The 20,401-nt window shown below is 42.7% G+C and overlaps 1 protein-coding gene across 4 annotated transcripts in view; it reads left to right on the forward strand.

The window, feature by feature from the left end:
* The window catches only part of SUSD6 (sushi domain containing 6), a 95,679-nt gene that overhangs the window by 11,858 nt on the left and 63,420 nt on the right, over window positions 1–20,401 (forward strand). For 2 of the 4 annotated variants that reach the window (XM_026849647.1, XM_026849645.1), the window contains exons 1-2: window positions 207–582; window positions 6,875–6,961. The gene's annotated coding sequence lies outside the window, so the exon portion shown is untranslated. Of the gene's footprint in view, window positions 1–206; window positions 583–6,874; window positions 6,962–17,021; window positions 17,108–20,401 lie in introns of those variants that run through there. The other 2 variants (XM_026849646.1, XM_026849648.1) reach the window with 2 other exon arrangements.

Below are 20,401 nucleotides of genomic sequence, written 5' to 3' on the forward strand. Positions count from 1 at the left end.
GGCGGGAGCCCCTTCCCAGGCCGGGGGGGGTCGGCGCGGGGCTTCCCGGCCGGGCCCGTTACGTAACGTCACCTGTGGTACCTGCGTGTCCCTCGCGTCACGGCAGCGGGCGGGCGGTGTCACGGCGGAGTTCGGCTTTCTCCGAGGTCTGCGAAGTGCGTGTTCAGGCTTGTGGATCCTTCTTGGTGTGCGCTGAGCCTCTGGGATTTAAAAACCCCGAGAGTAACAGCCGAGAAGTGTTCGTTTCTCTCCTCCGGTTTCCCTCTGGCGTAGAGCTGGTGGGCGTGGGGAGACACACGGGGGGGGAGCGCGGTGTCCGAGGTGAAGGTGTTGGTGAAGGCACTGCTGCAGGAGATTTCGTGTGAGAAACTTTGTGTCCGTCAGGGCTTCATCTTTGCTTTCTTATTTCTGGTGCCTTAACAGTGCGTGGAGGTCAGGGCTTCCCCAGCAGCTGCCTTTACTCGTGTGCAGTGCTGAGGCTGAGCCTGTCCCTGTGCTTAACAAACCGATCGTAAATCCCCGGGAGCACCTGGAACTCGATAGCCACGCTGGGCTCTCGAGGACTAAAAAGCAGTAACTGTTGTAAGTATCCCTAAAATGGAGTAAAAGATGAAAGATAAAAAAATACCATCGTAAATAGTTCTTCTTTCTAATACATTAATGCAAACAGTGATACTTTTTTTTTTTTTTCATCTTTCTAGTGTTCTTTTAAACAGATTAATGCAAATACAGTGGTTTCAAGTGGGCTTATTCCCAAGGGGGTTATGTTATTGTTGGGAATGGATTTGCTCTCAGCGTAGTTCCAGTAACACCGATTTTGTTGGGTGGAAGGAGGTGAGAGAGAAGCAAACGTATAAATTAAAAATATCCTGAAGTCTTTTTTGGAACGGTTGAGAGCTAAACTGAGCTGATGGGCAGAGAGGGTTTTGCACTTGCCTGGTTGCGCTTCCTAGTGGCTTTTTGTGTGTGTGCCCATAAATGCTATTATGTAATGGTGCTTCTCTTGGCAGGAGTCTATTGTCACCGTAATTCCTGAGGTTTCTGGAGCAATGCAGCTTGTTCAGGAGAGTCGAAGTCAGAACAATGGGAAGAAAAGTTCTTAAGAGGAGGATTTAACCTCTTTAATTTTTCATGCAGTAGGACTAAACTCAAGACATCTGGATCTTTTCCAGAACATTTTTACTCTGTTTGTTGTTCAGCTTGTCTTTCTCTTCTCCTAGGCTGCAGTATAGATATCAGGCACCGGCTTGCTGCTTGCATCCTATGTCAGAGCTGGGAAGATATGCTGCCTCTCTCCTTTAATGATAATTTTTATATTTATCTTTTGTATTTTTTCCCTCTGAAGCAATATAGTTATTTTCAGAGAACTGTTGCTTAGAAAAAAAAAACTTGAGATAATGGGGAAAGGGGACTCTCCTCAGTCTGCTTGTCTAGTTAGAACTTGTCTGTATACATCAAAGGGAGGCAAAACGCCTAAGCAGAAGAATTTGCATATTGAATGCCCGTGTTCTAAGGATCAGTGCTTTTGTGTCTGCAGTTTATCGTGGATTTCATCCACTGCCTTCTCTTCAGGTGTCTGTCATAAATTTTGCAAGTCTGCCTCCTTTTCTTTTTGTGCCACACTTTTTTGGGATTATATTTCTGTGTAGAGAGAATAGTTCTTTCTGGTATTGTAATCTGCTGGCCAGTTGTGACACTGGCAGTTTTACTGATAATACTTTTTTTTATAAATTGCATGTTGTTTCTGGTAGTGATTCTGTGAGCAAAACTTGGAGAAGTTTTTTTTTTTCTTGTGTAGAGTTTTATCTGTGCTCTTAAACTGGCTTGTCTTGTTACATAAATGAGTTTTATGGACCACTAGAGAAGAGACTACTGTCCGAATGTAGGAAGGTATGTTTCCTTAAGGGGGCCACTGGGGTGAAGGATATGTGCCTGGAAGACCTGCAACCTAATCTAAGTAGCTTTTAGAATCAAAGATGATTGTTTCCACTTTGTGGTGTTGCAGCTCATTGTAGAGCAGAGTAGCACATGACAAGGGAGCCATAACCTCTACTTGGAGAAGTGGTTGTCAAAACCCAGGTGCCCTCATGTTCCTACTTTAAAGGGGTATTTTTGCATATGCAGATGATTCAGTGAAGTCTGGGTCTGGGAAAGTACTGACCTTAGGCTGAAATTTCCCCACCACAGCATTTCTGTAGCAGACACTTTTTGGTTCTGTCACCTTCTCTTGGCTTGTCATGCAGTTGACCACCTGTGGTCTTTGAGGAGGGCCTTGAGTTGTTTGGTGCACCATGTCTCTGCTGAAACAGTTCCCAGACAGTTATCAGCAGAGTTTATATTTAGTGCAGCACGTGAAGGTGGACTGAAATGGCTGTTTGAGCTCACAAGCTGCCTGGGGAGTCAGTGAGCAATGGTTACTGAAGTCACTAAATGTGTGTCCTGCCTGTAGCACCGTGATTTTGATGGGATTAGTTCTGTCCTGTGATCATGGTTGTTTTCAGCTATTTTATTCCTGCCTGAGAATTGTTTCAGCTCTCAGTGAGAGCAGCCTGCAGTGGTCTTAACCTCAGCTCCTCAGTAGTGCAACGTCTTAGCTGCAGACCTAGGTTTCTGTGTCTGTTCCTGTTGCATCACTTCTGCTTTTTATCAGTTTACTTGCTCTCACCACAGCCATCTACTGCTGTACCACCCAAATATGTGTCTTGCTCTTCCTGCTTTCATGAGAAAACAGATGTGTTGTGCTGGCTTGTGTCAGTGCAGGAAGGTTTGACGCTGCATTTTTTTTTTTTTTTTTTTTTTTTTTTTTTTCCTTTTTGAAAGTTGCATCTCTTCTTGCTAACCTCAGATCCTGCCAGAGCAGCCTGTTGCTTGCTGGTACTTGCATGAAAGGTCGGTAGCGTTTCCTGGTCTGGTCCTGTTGTGCACTCTGCCTGGTACCAGAGCGCCCCGTAGCTCCTTGTCGGCTGCTAGAACCACCTGATCAGGCTTAGGTGGGAGAGAGGTGATCTTTCACTGGCAAGGCTGGGCCTGCTTGCCTGCAAGATGGAGGAGAGGGGTGAGAGACAGCAGGGATTGAATTCTGCTTTAGGAGTATGTAAATGGAAACACTAAGGCGTTTCCTAGAACAGGAAAAGAGAAAACTTAACCCATATGTAGCAAAGATTCTTGCTTGTAATGTGGTATTGGTTATAGTAGATTCCTTTTGCCAGAAATACAGTAGTCTAATTATGTTTATCTTGTCATGACAAGTGTCATGTCTTTAGAAATGCCATTATATACCTTTCATCTCTGTTATGAAGCTATTCTGGGTGCAAAAGGAATTATTCAGATGTAACAATTTAACCCCCAGCACACAGAGTAGTAGTTAGGGACAAGTAGTTGACTTCTGTGAAGCCCTCTGTCTTTGCAAGTCCTTCTGGCTTTGCTGTTCTGCAGTTATGCAGACAGTATTTTCCTTGACTCTGCTAGCAGGCTCCTTTGAGCAGCTGCAAAAATTGATTTTAAGTTTATCCAGTGGAAATGCTTCCTATAAATTTCAGGAAGGGAGCTTTTGTGTGTAGCAAGAAATATTTTCAGCTGCCACTTGTGTGCTGTTCGTTTTGTTACTGAGTAGTGGCAGCTAGTGTGCTCTCACAGGAAGCTTAGTATTCTGGCATGGTTTATTTTGTGATGTAGTCTGCAAACAGGGTATTTTCAGACTGAGCCTAGGGATGCTGAGAAGAGACCCGTGGAAACTGGACTGTTGTTTACTTGCGTATTTATTAATTTTAAATGTGATATTTTTGTCTGATTTCAAGACCGTTTATTGAGGAAGTTCATGCTGTCAAAAGAGCTGCAGGACCAGAAGTTAGAGGTTATAAACCGCCTACCTCTTTCCCACTGCTTCAGTTGTCCCCTCTCCCCAGCTCCTGGCTTTCTCTACCTGTGTGTTGAACGACAGGCAGGCTCCCAAAGCTACGTGTGAACTGAGAAACTTTTCCACAGCACAAAGGATTGATGTGTCTCATGTCGATCTGGTGATTCCCCGAGGGGAACTGCTATCCTGGCAACCAGCCCACGCAGCAGTAAATTTGCTTCCTGATATTAGTGAGTGTTAAGTGGAATGGGTTAGTCATCACCTCTGCAGCAGTAACATTGCAGGCAAGGTGAAGTACAGCTTTTGGAGCTGATAGAGGAGGATAAAGGGAAAAGGGCTTCTGGAAGCACTTTTATGTGGAGAATGAAACACTGCATCATATTTATGCAGACTAGAATGGCTTTCAGTCCACTAGTGTAAACTCACTTGCCATAGGAGCGACTTCCTTGCTAGGCTGAAATGTGCACCATTTTAATGTCATGCCTCAGAAGTGGACCAGTTTGTGCTCTGTGTCTCTGTCCCTTAGCTTACACTTTTAAAGTTCCAGAAGCTTTTTGAAAACTTTAAAGCTCTTTGCATTTTCCCTCAACTCATTTTCTGCCTGGTTTGTAATTAAATGTTGCTGTGGTTTGCCGCTGTTCCTGGTTTTTTCCCTGCGTTGGTTTAATGGGGTTTTGTAGTAAAAGGGGTGGGAATTGAAAGAATATCTGATCAAAACCAAGTTTGCATCTTGTTTGGGAATGAAGATAGATCAGCTGTGTTTGCACTACTGGATCTCTTTCTGCAGGACTCTTAAGGGAGCAGAAGTTTTAAGAAGGAAATCCTGTTGCTACATCAGTATTGTTAAACCAAACAAAAACCCCTCAAACCCAACAACACCCTCCCAAACTCCCAATTTCTGTCAGAAGGCTTGAGAGTGATGTTCTTATGCTGTATAAAAATACAGATCTTTCAATAGCTAAATTTGCAACTTGATTTTCAACAGTATAGCTGTTAAAGGCAGCTTGCTTTGAAAGGAGCTATAGTTGGTATGTATAGTTTTAAATATAGTTTAGTGAAATGCTTGAATGTCTCTGACCTATTTAAGATGTTTGGGTATTTTTTTCTTGGTAAATAACTTCTGGAAAGTCTTCAAGGAGTAGATATTGAAGCAGCTCACAGTAATGCAATTATATTGTGGGATGTGCCAGAATCTCCTTCGGGTATTGGTGCCCATTTGTGTCAGTTGCTCTCATAAGGCATTTTATTTGTTAGACCTAGTAAGGTGCTCTAATGGTAATTAAACCCCCTTTAAATGAGGGCCAGGGTGGGGGGAAAAGACTCATACTGGGTTGCTCTATAATGAGCCAAAAGGCTAAAGAAAGCTGATGTGCGGTGAAGAAGACTTAACAGTAATTTATCATTCTCTGCTGTGTGGGGTTTCATGACACTTAAACTAAGACAGAAGCTGCCCCCAAAATAGCCTGTATAGGTGTGTATATATATATATATATATCTATCTATATCTATATCTATATATATATCTATATCTATCCTTTGGTGTTGGTACGCGGCCTGAGGAGAATCCTTCTGTGCCAAAACACCGACCTGGAAGGGTGATTGACATTTCTGCTTTTCAAGAGAAGTGTCAGAATTGCAGAGCATTGCTCAGAGGGTATGAAATCTTCACTTTTCCATCTGCCGCCACATATGCCACTGGCGACCCAGCGGCCATGTGTGGGATCATTCTGAAAGCTTTAAACCCAGCTCCTCTCCCAGGGCTCCTCACTCCTTTTGAAAGTCCAAAAAGGGTATGCTACTTGTTTCAGGAGGCAGGCTCCTGGTTTCCCCTTAGGAAAATCTAGTAGTACGTCTTTATAAAACTAAAGCATTATTGCAGAGCTGTGTGATCTTGAAATGCTGCAAACTAGTTCTGTGATGTGCAGCAAAAATATTCTGGAGACTCGTTGCAGGCTTTGCCCTGGCTTTGTGAGCAGAGACTATAAAACCATACAAGCCTACTAACAGAGATCCGTTAAAAAACACTTCATGGGTATAGAGAACAGGGTGGGTTGTATGATCGGGGTTGTGACTTGGTAAGCGCATGATTAGTTAAGTTGAGTGACAGAGATGAAGAGGAGTTTGCTGCGTTTACTTTTAATTTCATTAGCTGTGAGAACTGCCATCTCAAGTCTGTTTCTGGTTTGCTGTCTTGCAGGGCTTGCACACTTCTGAGACTCAAAAAGCTGACACTTAAATGTGACAATGAAATGTTTAACAACAAAAGAGATCTTTAAGCAGACTAGACAAAAATTCCTTTCAGCTGCACAGCTTTTGCTTTCACTTTTGGATGACCGGTTTGCCCGGTTGTCAATTGGTTGCTGTGCTTGTTGAAGTGGAGAAGGTTACCTTATTAATAGACATCTTTTTAAGTCTTGGAATTTTTAGTACTAATGCTGAATAAAAAGGGCGTGGGGAGGATAAGAGACAATAAAACATACCTGTGATTTTTTGCACCATAGGAATAAATATACTTTTTCCTGTGCTTGTTTGGGAAGCTTGCAGTATTTGTTATCGATGGATTTTTATTTGTAGAAATGCATATGTGTTTCTGATGGCTGGACTTGCAGTTCTAATCTGTGTATTTCAGGTAACTTCTCAGAAGCTTCTGTCCCATTGAAGAAAAAAAAAAAAAACCCAAAACCCAAAAAACCCCTAAAACCAGAGCTTGAGTGCTGCTGAAAAATGTTTTCAGTAACACTCTGCTATGCTGGAAACTGTGATCTGTTCTTATACTCGGAATGTGTGAGGGTAGTTTTGAATATTATTTATTTTTGAGTGACTTGTGCAGTAGATCTCTAACCCAGATCTGAATTTTGCAAGTAATGTCTGTACCTGAAGTGTAACTGTGTGCCTGCGTTCTAAAAACATAATAGAGCTGCTTTTACGCCTCAGCCTTCTGGCTCTTTTATGTGACAGAGTGCCATTCTTATTCCCCGTGTACTCACAGCTAATACTTAGTTTTTTGTGCATTCCTAGGTGTGTGAATCAACCTATCGTCACTGCATCATCACTTTAATCATACTAACTTGACAACCATTGTATGCCAGCTTGTGTCAACACCAGGTAAGATGAAAGCTAATGCCATTACTTTATTTCTTCTGACTCTTCGCTTTTTAAATCTGGAGTTTGCCCACATGCCATGACTCTTCTGTAGACTAAAGTCAAAATGTGCTGCCTTCCATGTTCTCTTCCTGCAGTGAGACAGCCACTTACTTGTTGGCATTACTTCCTGTTTTAAAGCTAGCATTCTAAAATGTTCTTGGGTCTCACTCCTTTGTAGCCATGCCTTAGTCTTTTTCTTGACACCTCTGTTAACCTGTTTTTTGTGGTGTTCAGATACCACAAGCTGGGTTTTTTTTCTTGTATTCTCACTTCCTTACCACTCCGTGGTTTTGCTGTAGAAGCTGTTGGGCTGCCTTCCAGAGTTACGCATGCATTATAAGCCACCTATACTGTCTGACCTTTTCTCTTGAATAGAAAATTAGGTTTCTTTTGATTTTTTTTTTTTCCATACCTTCTCCCAAATATTACCTTTGAAAACCTAAAGGATCTCACTTGTGTATTTTATGTTTTAGTAGTAAGAAACTACCTGGATATGTCTTCCAGAGAACTAAACATAAAGCTGTTTTTTGGACCTCATCCTTTTATACCCCTTCAGAGAGGGGATGTAGATTGGGGGGGGGAGAGAGGAAATCCCTCTAATGCTTTCAACAAGGTTATTATCCAGTGCTCTAAGGGAGTCCTAGTGCTGACAAACTAATGTGAGCCTTTGGTCAGATGCTAATCGGAATAGGGATAATTCCTTTGACTACGCCCTCTTCCCCTCGGATCCCTCTAGCAGTGATAAGGCATTAAGCTCCTTTGCTACCATTCTTCTTGCTGTGCTGGCCTGTTCTTGTTTCCTGCAACTGCTAGTGCAAAGGCTTGAGTTCTGAGGGGGATCTCATAAGGAGTGCTCCTTTAAATCTTTTGAGATTTTTTGGGTGCTCCTCAGTTAAAAAGATATCTTGGTGGATGTGTGTTTATTTTTTTATCATTAAATAAAAAAACTTTTTGTGGATGCAAGACATATTAGACTTGAATATAGTGGCATCTTTCACATGTTGGGACATGTAACTGAAAGAATGCAAGTCAGCATGTAGCTGAAATTTAGAAGCTGTGTTTTTCTTTCTGTCTGTTCTTGTTCCTTGGCCAGAGCAAACAAGTATTGTTTCTCAAATGCTTTTAAGTACTCTTAAAAGAGTCTAATTTCTGATCACTAGTCCAAAGAGCTCTACGTTTTCTAGGATGAATGTGTATGCAACCTATATATTTTTTGGTTTATGCCAATGGTTTGTTTCCAGTCTAAAGACAAACAGCACAGCAGTAGAGAGAGAGGAGCTTGAAGCTAGGTATATAGTGAAATATGACTTTGCTTGTAATATAACACAAAAAAATTTGTCTGTTAAAACTGTGTCTCTTCACTAGATCTTATTTGTGACTGTGGGGAAGGGGTAGGGGATGGTGGTGAAGATACTGGTTAGGTCTGATGTGAAATGATTGCATCAGACAAAGCTGTTAAAAAAAAGTCTTGCAGATCAGAAAGGGAATGGGAGAAGTGTACTCAGTTAGCTTCTTAAGCTTTCCCTTGGCAGTATGAGGCTGAGACGCTCATCCTTTGCTTCTAAAAGCAGGTCTCCCTAGTATAGCCATTAGGTTAGTGATAGCGGATTCTCTGAGGGTACATGGTGACAATCCTACGTGGGTAATCTGTCCTGAGTCTGGCTGAGCTGGCCTTCTGGTGAACTTGTAAGGGAGTTTGCTGTCTTTCACTAGGAACTGTTCTCTCTGCAGGGTGTTTTGAGACCCTCTTCTGTGTAGAATAGAGGAATAGGAGGCATTTAGATAAGTTAAAGAGATTGACTGGGTGTGTCTGCACAGCTAGCATCTGCATATCAGCACAATGTTCTCATAGAGTTTCGTTTTGATGGAGAGTGTTTTTTCCTAATGCAAAATTGGAAAAGGCCTACAGTGATGATGTAAAAATATGATCTCTTTGCAAGCTGCACAATTTTTGGCTATGCAGACATAATATCTAGATAAGCTGAGCTTAAAAAAATGTGAAAAAGGTATTGGGGTGGAAAGAGAAAGGCTTCATCAGAAGGTGCCTATCTTATTTAAAGTATGTTTTGCTAGTGACTGTACACAGGTGGGGAGTGTGCATTACAGAGGTCATCCAGTGTGGCTCCCTGATGCAAACCTGTGTGGAAGCATTAGCTGTGGGAAGGGGTTTATCAGCACTTCCAAACAGCAGTAGTTTTGGTTTTTTTTTTTTTCCTTGACAATATTCAAAGAGACATCACTAACAGATGCAGTGTGACACATTTTATGTGGGTAAAATTATGGGCTAGGCATAACTGCCTTTGCCTAGCACTATTAACTCAACAGTTGTTAAATCCCAGGAAATGCTCATTTTCAGGGTGGTGATTGTTTTTATGACCTGAAAATAAAAACTGGAAGGCGTATGCGTTGTTAGTTTTATCTTTTCTTTACTCTCGATTGGTGTGTGCAGGGCATTTCCTGTGAATGAGTGCCCTGTACTTAGTTATTAATATTCTACCACATTTCTACATCCTGCTCATTTTCTGTGATTTGAAACAATTATTCTGAAATGGGGGGGTGTGTGTGTGTGTCAGAGAGACTGCAGACAAGTGGCAGTACAGAACACAGGATTCCACTCCTGCATTATTTTTATCCTGTGAAGTGAGAACAGAAGGAGGATGGCAGAAGCATTCCTGAACAGCTCCTGTGCAAAGCTGTTGGCCTTGAATGCTCTCTAACCTGTGCTTTGTCTATTTCCCCCTTGTCTGCTTGAACCATTTGTGACCTGGAAAACCTAAAATCCAAGTGCTTGTAACAGTGGTGTCTGCTCTGGGGTCAGCCAGTATTCATCTGCATCCCTTCACACATATTGGGGTTTCTCCTTTGTGTAGATTTTGACTTAGGCTTTTTTTGGTCCAGGTTAGTATTTCCTTTTCAAGTGGTGTTCTGTAGGATGAAACTCCAGGGGCATACAACATTGTTGGTATTAAAAATTAAGGAAACAGTACAGAATATTCAAAATTGATCTGTTTGTCTCCCCAGATATTTTCTTTCTGCTCCACTGATAGGAGGCCAGAGGGAACTTCCTCTGCCTGTTTCTTTATGTATGAACTGAAGGTTTGTATTCTAGATGAGAGCAGGTTGGGTTTTTGGTGGGTTTTTTGGTTTTTATTTTAAGGTAACTTGAAGACAAGCTTAACCCTTGTGGCTCTCTGGTTTGATCTCTGGTAGAGTGGAAGAAAGATGGATTTTCCAGCAGCCACCGTATCCTGGAGACAGTATATTGTTTTATTAAAGCTGTGATGATCACATCTTCCCACCTCTTCACTTCTCCCCGACATTTTGTGGAACAGATATTTCATAAGATTTATTTTTCATGTGTATTTATCCTTATTTGTGAAGCTAGTTTTTAGTTAACATAGCATAGTCATCAACAAACACATCACAAAATGGCTCTTTGATTTTTGATGTGACAGATAACTTGCTATGTCTGAGACTGGGAATAAGATTGCTCCCCCATAGGCTTGTGTTCCCTGGCCAATTCCACTTCTGCGCTGCTACCTAACAGCCAGTTGTGTTTATGGGTAGAGCTTAGCATCTCGGCTAGTGCTTTGGTCAAACTAGCTGGTGATCAAGGTATCTCGCCTAACCTTGGAGTGGCAGGTTGGAACCTAGCACTACCTGTAGGTGCTGTTTCCCTTCTGTAGCAGAGGACCAGGCTCTGACCATATATTCCTTAAACGGGAGTTGCAGTGAGGCAAGCTGGGTTCATGTGGGATAGATAGACAGACAGACTGACTTCTCTTTTACAAGGATGGGTCCTTCAGGTGAAAATGGAAGGCATGCCTCGGGTAATGGGTGTTGCCAATGTCCTTACTGTGGCTGTTCAAGGAAATTGGCGGTATAGCTGGTCTATCATCTCACTTGCTGAAATCCTCTTTTCTTTGCCTTTCCAACAGGAAGGGCTCTGCAGTTCATGGTAGAACAGTCATCTCTAGTGCAGCAAATCTGTTGTAAGAGTCCCAAGAAAAGACAGCTATTTGTAATGGGCATCAGAGCTATTGAAACACATTTTGGGCAGGGGCTTTGGGTGGTAGTGTGGCAGCGAGAGCCTGAGATGAACGTGTCAATATGAAATACTCATCTGAAAAACTCGCTACAGGAAATCTCCTGTTTGAGAGGTATGTCACCTGAAGATCGACCTGTAGCAGGGTAGGTTGAAATCTGTCAGTACCTCTGTTTTTTGTTTTAAATGATTCACAGGAAACACCTAGATTCTTCAGAACAGCTTGCGTTTGGGTTTTTTTTTTTTAAACTAAAACTAGACTGCCCCGCGTTAAGTGTGTGGCAGCACAGGGAGAGGTGGGAGAGGAGATGTGTATTGTACTTAAGGCTTTTGAGGGGGCCTGAACACTGAAGTTGGAAGGAATTGAAGTGTTTGGGCCACTGAATGTTAACAGTTGGCACTAATATGCTTCTGACCTCTGGCAACATGGCTGAGAAAATAGTCCTGGTTGCCCTTTGTAAATCTGTCTCTGTTGCCTTGGTTGATCTGCGTACCTGTGCCCAGTCTCTTCCACTGTCTCCAGCGGTGTACTAGTGCGTGCGTTGGTGCTGACTGAAGAGGAGGGCTTGAGTCAGAAATATTGCTTCTTACGGAATGATGCATGTGCTGCAGCCCCTCCAAGCATTGTTCCAGACAAGCCTTGCTGAGTTTGAGATATGTGATAAGATTTTTATTTCTTTTTTTCTGAGGTACTTGGTGGCAAGCAATCATATTTGCTAAAGCAAGCTGGTGTTTTATAGTCCTCCTGCACTGTGCATTTAATTGCTGCATATCTGATTCCTGCTCTCTCAAGCGTACATTGATTTTTCTTTTTTTATGCCAACTGTTTAACAGGCTCCCAGTGCATATGGGAATTTTGCACCATCTTTCTACTTAAAGTAGTACTTGGAGCTGTTGAAAGATACTCAGCTTAGACAATACAGTACTGTGTCTTAACAAGGGCATATATGCATATCCTAAATTCTGTGAAGGTATGGCTGGGCACTGTCTAGCTGCTCAGAGAAGTTCAAGGCAACGCTTTCTTCCCTTTCAGCACCTCATGCTGGGTGCTCAATTTGTTTAATCCCCACAAGTGGTGAATTTTACAGGATAGATACAGTAAAGAGTGCAGAGGGGGGTTTTTGTCTTCCAAGCCATGAAGATCAATATTAAATGTAAAATCAGTAAATTCTATATAGATTTTTTTTTTCCTATAGGACTCACAATTATCTTACCCTTTCTTGTCTTTGAGTTCTTTTCTGTCTCTTTTGGCTATGGAGCCAAAGATGCTGCATGTGATGATGGTAGAATTTGCTGTAAGTGTAGAAGGTAGCCTGTTTTTTCAAGTTGAAGATAATTTTTGGAGGTAGGTAAGGTTAAGGAGGAGCCAATAAGATATTTCAAGCAGGCTTTTTGAAGCTGGCTTAACTCAATAGTTGTACTGGGATGAGCACATGAATTCAGTAGAGTTATTTGAGACTTGCGCTGTGAGGTTGATTGCTGCTACACCCTCTGCTACTACACCCTCTGCTGCTACACCCCTGATGATTGAAAAACTACTGTGGAGATCCTCTCCCCTTTTTGGGGAAGGAAAGGAAAATAAGAATATTACAAACAGAGCATGTGGAATCTTTTGGCAAGTGTAACACTGCCTGCTACCCAGGAATTGGATGCTGAGAAAGGTATTGGACCTACACAGCCTGTGAGAACAGACTGACAGCTCTGGAGGCTGAAGCTTTATTAGCTTCTCAGAAAAAAAACCAACAGGGTGTTTTTCAGGGTGTAAGAAAGGTGATTAGCATAGGAAGTGTTAACACAAGCTTTGTATACAGTGTCATGAATATTGTGTAGTTGTTGCCTGGGTTTCTCTATGTGCTTCCAGCCTGTCAAAGCCTCTAGCATCTGCAGGAAACAGAGCAGTAAGCTAGATGAGTTTGTTTTGATCACGTGTGAATTTGTACACACCAATGTGTATGCAATTTTTGAGGGTAGATCAGTTTCTTTATTATGTATCTGTCTAGTCAAGATGTAATCTACAATGTGCTAGGTGGTGCTCTCAGATGGGGCCACAAGTCACAGGTAAAGGCCAGTAATGTGATGGAGGAAGGTAGGGGAAAAAAAAAAGACACATAAAAATGTAACTCATCAAAACTGAACTAGCCTGTTTCTTTTATGTGAAGCTGCTCTTAGGAAGGTGATGATCTGAGTACATTTGGGAAGACAAACCTTGCAACAATCTACCAGTCTCCTGGTGTCCAGGAACTAGTTCTTAAAGAGATTATGTCACTTAGCTTCCTGGTGAGAAAGAATAATATTGCTTGTGAAAAATCACAGTAATAAAGGTCAGACATCTGGAGCTAAGATAGACCCAACCTTCTCAGAGCAAGCACTCAGGTTATGTAGATCTGGATACAAGGAGTGAGTCTGGATGTCTTACATAACCATTTGGGCTATATGTAGTAGGTGAGTGTCCCTCAAGAAAAATGATGAGCTTGGTTCCCCACTACTAACTAGAAAACAATGGGAGGCTCAGAAGAGTATTGGAAAGGCTTCTTTGTTCAAATCCACGTGTTGAGGTGATATTCATCTGGCTGCTGGGGTCTGAGCTTTGAGGGTCTTTAGAGAATCTAGATTCAGAAAGAAGTGGTAAGAGTCTGTAGGTGTCCTCTCAAGAGAAATTGTTGTTTAACACAGGGAGAGAAGATTTCTTGCCTTGTGTTCTTGTATAAAGTAGAAACTTCTTTGCCAGCCCAGTTGTGACAACCTCTTTCCTTCTTTTCCTGTCCTCCTTCACCGTCCAATGAAAGTATGTATTCCAAGACATACATGTCTTAGAATAGATAAAGCATTTTAAATACCACTGCAGTCTCTCATGCTGTCAGTAGTACACCCTGGGGGTATGGGTGTTATTGACCATAGGTTTTTGCCTTTAGGCTGTGTTTGGCAAAAATTTAAAGTAAATTCAATCCAGTTTACTTTGGTATTAAAAGCTTAAACTCCATTCTTTTTCCTTGGTATTTTTGTGGAGAAGAAATTACTGGGGTGAGACTTGCACTTGGATAACGTGCCCTGTGTTTTATAGGTAACCCTCTGTAATACAAGATGAGCTTCTCTGCTGTGTTCTGGAACAAGAAGAGCTAAAATAGCTAAAGTACGGAAGCCAAACCTTATCAAGTAAAAAATGATACATGGGTTTTCTTCCACAGTTGATAGTTTCCTGTGTAATAGGGCATAATGCATGGCTGCCGCATGCTTTGTACTGTGGTGTGAGACTTCATTGTGTTGTGGTTTTCCCAGTGTGTGGCTGGAAGGTTGCCATGCTTTCAGCTGCCCATGTAGGGTTGTGCCAGCCACGCCTGGCACATGGGAATGTGGTGACCTTGTATGTGTGTGGGACATGGGCAGCTGTGGGGAGGACAAGAGTTTGTCCTTCATGGGCTGGGGTGGCAGGTGTTGGCATAATTCTATCGGGACACGGGAGTCTTTATTCATTCAGTCCTTTGGTCTCAGGTAAGTGCCAAACTTGGGAATATGGCACTGCTACCTGGCCTGGAAAGAAAAACAAAGTCCTAATGTGGAAATGCTGTTCTCGAGTGGAAAATGTTAAGGTAGAAGGAAGTAGAGAGGGGTCTCTGCTGCCACCACTGAGCCAGTGGTGGCCTCTAGAGTGCCTTGCTCCTGGTGGTCTTGCAGACTGTGGAGGTGAACATTTTACTGTAGTGGGCTTTAAATCACTCAGTTTATCTAGGCTGCAAACATAACAGTGATAGCTATACCACAGAGGAAGATTTGTACGAATCTGTTGAACAAAAACCCAAGATACTTTGTCCTGTGTTTTGGCTTGAGGTACCAAATGCCTAAGCTTGAGGGTGTATTTGTCTTTGTTCTGGGGGTAGGTGAATTTGGGGATCTCTTTCTGCTGTAGCACTGAGCTAGACCTTATTTCCTTTTGTGTCAAATGGAAGCACTTCCTCCCCAGGCTTCATTGAGCAAGAGAGCTGAATACTTGGTGTTCAGAAAAAAAAAAAATCCTGTTGCTCTGGGGTTTCTGAATGCCTAAGGAGCAGTGACTATTTAAAGGGACTTGTCAATGGGGAAGTCATACCTTTGTCTGAAAAATTTCTCTACATCTGTTCATGTAAGATTATGGAAGAGTTTTGAGGGTGAAATGTTACTTTCTCCTTTCAGATCATAGTATGCTCATTGACGTAGGTATGGTCATTTTGATATCCCACAGAATAAATCTGGCTCTTCCAGGTTTGAAGGCTTGGCTGTACTTCTGTTCTCTCTGCTGCATGAGGTAATGAGCAACAGAACTATCATGAGTCTAAAGTTCAGATGGCGGCAGGGGGCATTTCTAATACCTGAAGCTCCTTTTAATTTATGGAGGGGGAAAAAAAAATCCTTTAATTGCTGGATAGATGACAAATATGAGGATCAAAGTGAGACTTCTGAGGCAAAGCTTAACTGCTTATAAGCCAGAAGTAATCATGGGTCTCTTTGCTAATGAAGTTCAGTGTTGGAACTACAGAGCTGAGAAGGCAGACTTGGGAAAATACAATGTAAAAGGCGCTTTTTTTGTCTGCCCAGTGAAATATCAGCCTTTCCCCCTTGGCCTCCTTACCCTTGGCAGAGGACATGTGCCGTGTGCAGTCATTTTGGCCACTGCCCCTTGTGCAGTTTTGTGTGCTTGTGTTGGGGTCACCCACACAACTGCTGGCTGGTCTGCTCTGATCTTTTCTTCTTGGGCTTCCACTACTTTGTGCCCCAGAGTGCAAAGGGGACAGCATGTCCAGCTCTGGATTCAGGTGATCCTAAAATGGATAGGCTGTCCCAAGTTCCACACAGGAAAAAAATGGAAATTGTTTGTCTCTACAAAATCTGCCTTTTCTGAAAACAGTAACAAGGTTGCTCTGGTTTCATCATTATTAGCCACAAGCAGAGTTAATGGTACTACACAAAAAAAAGTCTAGAAATGTTTGTTATGGAAGTCCATATTTAATCTCTCCCAGTGGCCTTTGGCTTGCTTAAAGCTGTGCTACAACCTTTCTGATTTCTAAGACTATTGATTGCCCCCTGTGTCTGAAAATGCATTTAATTCTGTGATGCTTTCACTGGCAATAAGTTTCATTTTTGCATGGAAGAAATGTAGACTATAGATCTTGCTAGAAATTGATTGGGAGTAACTTCTGGTGGCATGGAAAATCTTAAATAAGAATAACATAAGCTGTGTGCAAAAGCCTGAGTTACAGACGGCTTTAGTCAAAAGCCTGCATCCAGCTTTCAGCTTCCATAGGAGGTTGATACTCCTCATGAGTACACTGTTTCTGCTGCTCTCTTATGTGAAATGTATCCTTTTATAGGAGGATTATCAGTAAGTGAAATATGTAAGGAGGGCAAAACATGGAAGATGACACTTTGTTCTTCAAAGTTATTATCAAAAGCTGGCTTTTGTAAGCATAGAGACGAAGTTCATGGTCCTAAGCTGAGACTTCTAGCCACCTTTTTCAGTAAATACTTACTCTGGCAATAACTAGAATTCAGAGATTACATCTCTTTTTTTTTTTTTTTCCCTCTGGCACTTTCTGGCTGTGAGGCTGTTAACCAGACAGTTGCTGTCTGTGTCTCTTCTGTGCTGCATTGCTGTTCCCTTACTGCTTGTGAGTAGGCTGACCATATGTGAATACAAAGTGAGATGTGTGGGTCAGGGCAATAGTATACCTGGACTCAGATTGGAGTTTTTTAAAGAAATGGAGAGGGGAGATTGAGACATGTGACCTGGATGGATCTAGGAAATAATGCTGGCACTAGTTAATCTGGCATGTCATTTTTTCTATTTTATTTACTCATGGCACTTGATTGTCAGAGTAGGCTTCTATACTGCATTCTCTTTGTGGCTTAGGCTGCTCAATACTGCTGCAAAATCCCTCTAATCCTTTTTGCTATCTGACTCTTGCAACGAAAACTCAATTGACAAAATGAACACTTGAATTTCAGAGAGCAAGTGTGGATTCAGGTTGGGAAGAATGAACAGCTGTCAAATATGGCAAGACCTTGTTGGGACTCAGGGACTCTTACAATAGGTAAATTAACTTGTGTGCTGTATCGTGACAGCCGTTGAGGGTTTTTGCTAGTACCAGGGGTCTTATCTCCCTGCACAAGACTTACACAACTAAATGATACCCACCAGCAGGTGCTCAAATAGGAAAAGACCTTACTGATCTGTTTTTTAAGAGATAATGAGCATGCATTAAGATTGTCCCCATTGCCTTAGAACTTTGCTGTGTGGCAGACCCAGTACGTGGGGTAGCACTGCTGAAGTAGAAGCTTTCTCAGCTAGTGTGCCCATGTTCTCCAGGATATTAGAAAGCATTGCTGCCATGTCTCTGGCCTCACATTTGTTGAAGATGTGTTCTTGGGTTCTCTAATCTGACCAGCTGTGTTGGTTGCAATTCTGGGCAGTACTTTCATGAATTGAAGATGGCTTCATGATAGTGGCTGAGATGTGCAAACCATGCTTACTGCTGCCAAATGTCTCTCAGGTCCAGAGTGTTACTGTAATCTGCTAGTGATAGAACTGGTCTTTCAGTGTTGCAGCTCTGGCTGGGCTGTGGATAAACCAGGCTTGTGTTACGGCTAAGCCAAACTCCTACAGGAGTGTTCTCATCCTCATCATCATGGCATCCTGTCATGAAAAGTGCTCAGAGCTTGACTGCCTGGGCCAGAATACTGGCAGTACCGGTTCTTCAGAAAGCCAAATCTGGATTGAGGATGATGGGGCTGAAACAGGGGAAAGGGAACAGGCATTTTCCCTCTTACCTTGGAAAGAGTGACCTATTACTTTTGCTTTTAAATATGAATGAACTCACTCTCCGTACTTCAGATACTGACCATATGGTATTCCTGGTAAAAGTAACAGATGTTCCTCTCTTGCTGTGGCTTGCTTTGTTACGCAAATTCTCTGTTTTCTTTCTATCCTGTCTGCAATGGGCTGTAGTAGTGTTCAGCTCCAGTGTATCAGGTCATTGCCCTGAATTTTTAAATGTGCGTTTACAAAGAAGGCTGGGGCTGCATTAAATGTTGCTTGGGTTGTGAATCTGATGCGTGTGTGTACATAGGTGGTAACTGAACCCTGCATTCTAGGTCAGTATGCTCAGCTAAATAGTTTCTCCTTCTGTTTTGCTGTTACTTGTGGCCTCTGCACTTTGTTCTTCAACATAAAACAGAATGTTCCACCCCACCTTCTTTGTGGTAGTTTGGTTTTGCTAGTGAATACAATTTCTGCAAATCTGCATCACTTTGTATCCCAGAGAAGCATTGGTTTAGTGAGAGAATGGGGATATTTTTGCACTTAAGTGATTGTTTTCTATATTCTCCCTGCCAGTGTAGTTGTCATCCTGTGTACTCATGAGCTGTTCCAGTTTAGTAAGGGAGAGTAGGCATGTGGTGTGGACTGTAGCAGACAAGAGTCTGAGTGCCAGATAGACCATGGCATCCCATAGTCTGGGTGCAGGAATTGGAGGATTGCACCCACAAACAATTGTTCTCTGTTGTGTCTTTGTTTGCATGGGGTATGGAGCACTTGAAACAGCCCTAAGAGAAACTTTGGTCCTTGCTTGTGGGAGTGATTCAGCCCTTCATAAATCTTATTTCATGTATTCTTGGGGATCCTCATGTGGGAGAGGGCACGTTGCTTTGCCACTGGAGATCTGTCACCCTAAGGCTGTGTCAGGGGCTGGCTGAGCCTGTGCTGCCACGCTGACCTGTGTGTACTCCATTGCACATGCAGCTGGAGCAGGCCAGGTTATGAACTGAGCCCTTCTGTGGGCTTCTTGTCTGGGCGTAGATAAAGACAGTTCCTTCCCCTTTCCCTGTAAATCTAGGTGTGTCAGAATGGCTTTCTTTCCACAGTCCAGGGACCCTGCCTGCTAGTCTTTTGTGTAAACATAAGCATGTGTCCGTATTGATTTATTTACTAAGAAGGGTGTCAAGCAAAGAAGGATGGTGGTAGATTACTTGAAGTCGTCTGTAATGGGAAGGAGGATTTGCTGTTAAAATCAAGGAAGCTGTCATGGTTTAACAAGAAAAACTTTTCCATAGTTCAGTAAAGTATACGGTGATGGGATTAAGGTGAAACAAATATTAGTTTTTTGTCTTTTTGAGAGAAAGTAGTTACCAATTTCTGCATGTATAAATGACCATGGAGCAGTTCAAAGTGTGTGTGTGGTTGCTGGTTAATGCAATACTGGGAAGAGGCACTAGCACAGGTCTTGTGACCAGTCTGTTGATGTGTAGTCTCTTACTTGGAAGGCTTATGGCAGTGGCATGGGTCGATTTCCCTTTGGGGAAAGCATGAGTCTTTAGGGGAGGGATTGTGTCTTTCTGGTGAAGAAAGCAGAGGTGGGGAGTGTTTTATCTCAGGGCCTGAGGTCCTTAGACCATACACTAAAGAAAGCTGTTGTACAGCTGTGCCCAGAAACCCCTAGTCCTTTCTGGAAAACTTACCTTTGTGCTCTTGGGCTGGCTGTTTTCTGTTTGGGCTGTAAGTCAACTGTGATGGTGTGCTTGCACAGTGCTGCTTAGCACATCAGGGCTTGTAGTTGCTACAGCCAGTGGGACAACGTGGTATTGCAAGCAGCTTTAACTTCAAAATACTTAACTTGCAGGTGGGTCCGAATGTGGTCCCTTGGCAGAGCGAGTCAGTGGAGCACGCTGTTTTAAGCATCTGATCTCGTGTAGAAGGCTGAAACCTAGAGGACTGTTTGTGTGAGAGAGGAAGAGTGCCTTTGAGGATGTTGGGATTAATGGTAGATTGCTCTAAAATTTTAATGCTGCTCTTAGTAGAATACAAAACCACAGAAGTGAAACCCACTGATAGCTGTGTTTGGGAGCAGGCCCAGGTTCCCTGAGAATCCCACTGGGGCCAGTTACAAGGATGCAAGGAGGCAACAATTTCATCTTTGTCCTTAATCAGAAGACAAACAGCTGCAGTGGGGGTGGTAAAATGCAAGGAAAGGCCAGATAAATGTTAAGACATCAAGAACATTCAGAAGAAACAAAAAAAATTCCTCAAACTTAAACTCTGGACAGGATCAGTGTTCAAGATGACTGCAGATGCTGTGTGGTGAACCTGCTCTCAGTGGCTTACTCCTCACTGCCATTGCAGCACCCCGTTGTCTGTGCTGCAGGCATGCTTTAGGTTAGTATCAAGCTTTGAAAGGTGTGTTCAGCAACAGGAGCGGGGTGTACTCCTATGCATAGGTTCTGCATCTTAAGGAGGCATGACTAAACTGGGAAACAGTTAGAAAAAACCCTAACCAAACAAAAAAAAAACCCAAACCACCCCTACTCCCATCCCTACCTCCCCTTCAGAGAGG

The sequence above is a fragment of the Athene cunicularia genome (genome assembly GCF_003259725.1).
Source record: "Athene cunicularia isolate RWA chromosome 5 unlocalized genomic scaffold, athCun1 chr5_part1, whole genome shotgun sequence".
NCBI classification, from domain to species: Eukaryota; Metazoa; Chordata; class Aves; order Strigiformes; family Strigidae; genus Athene; species Athene cunicularia.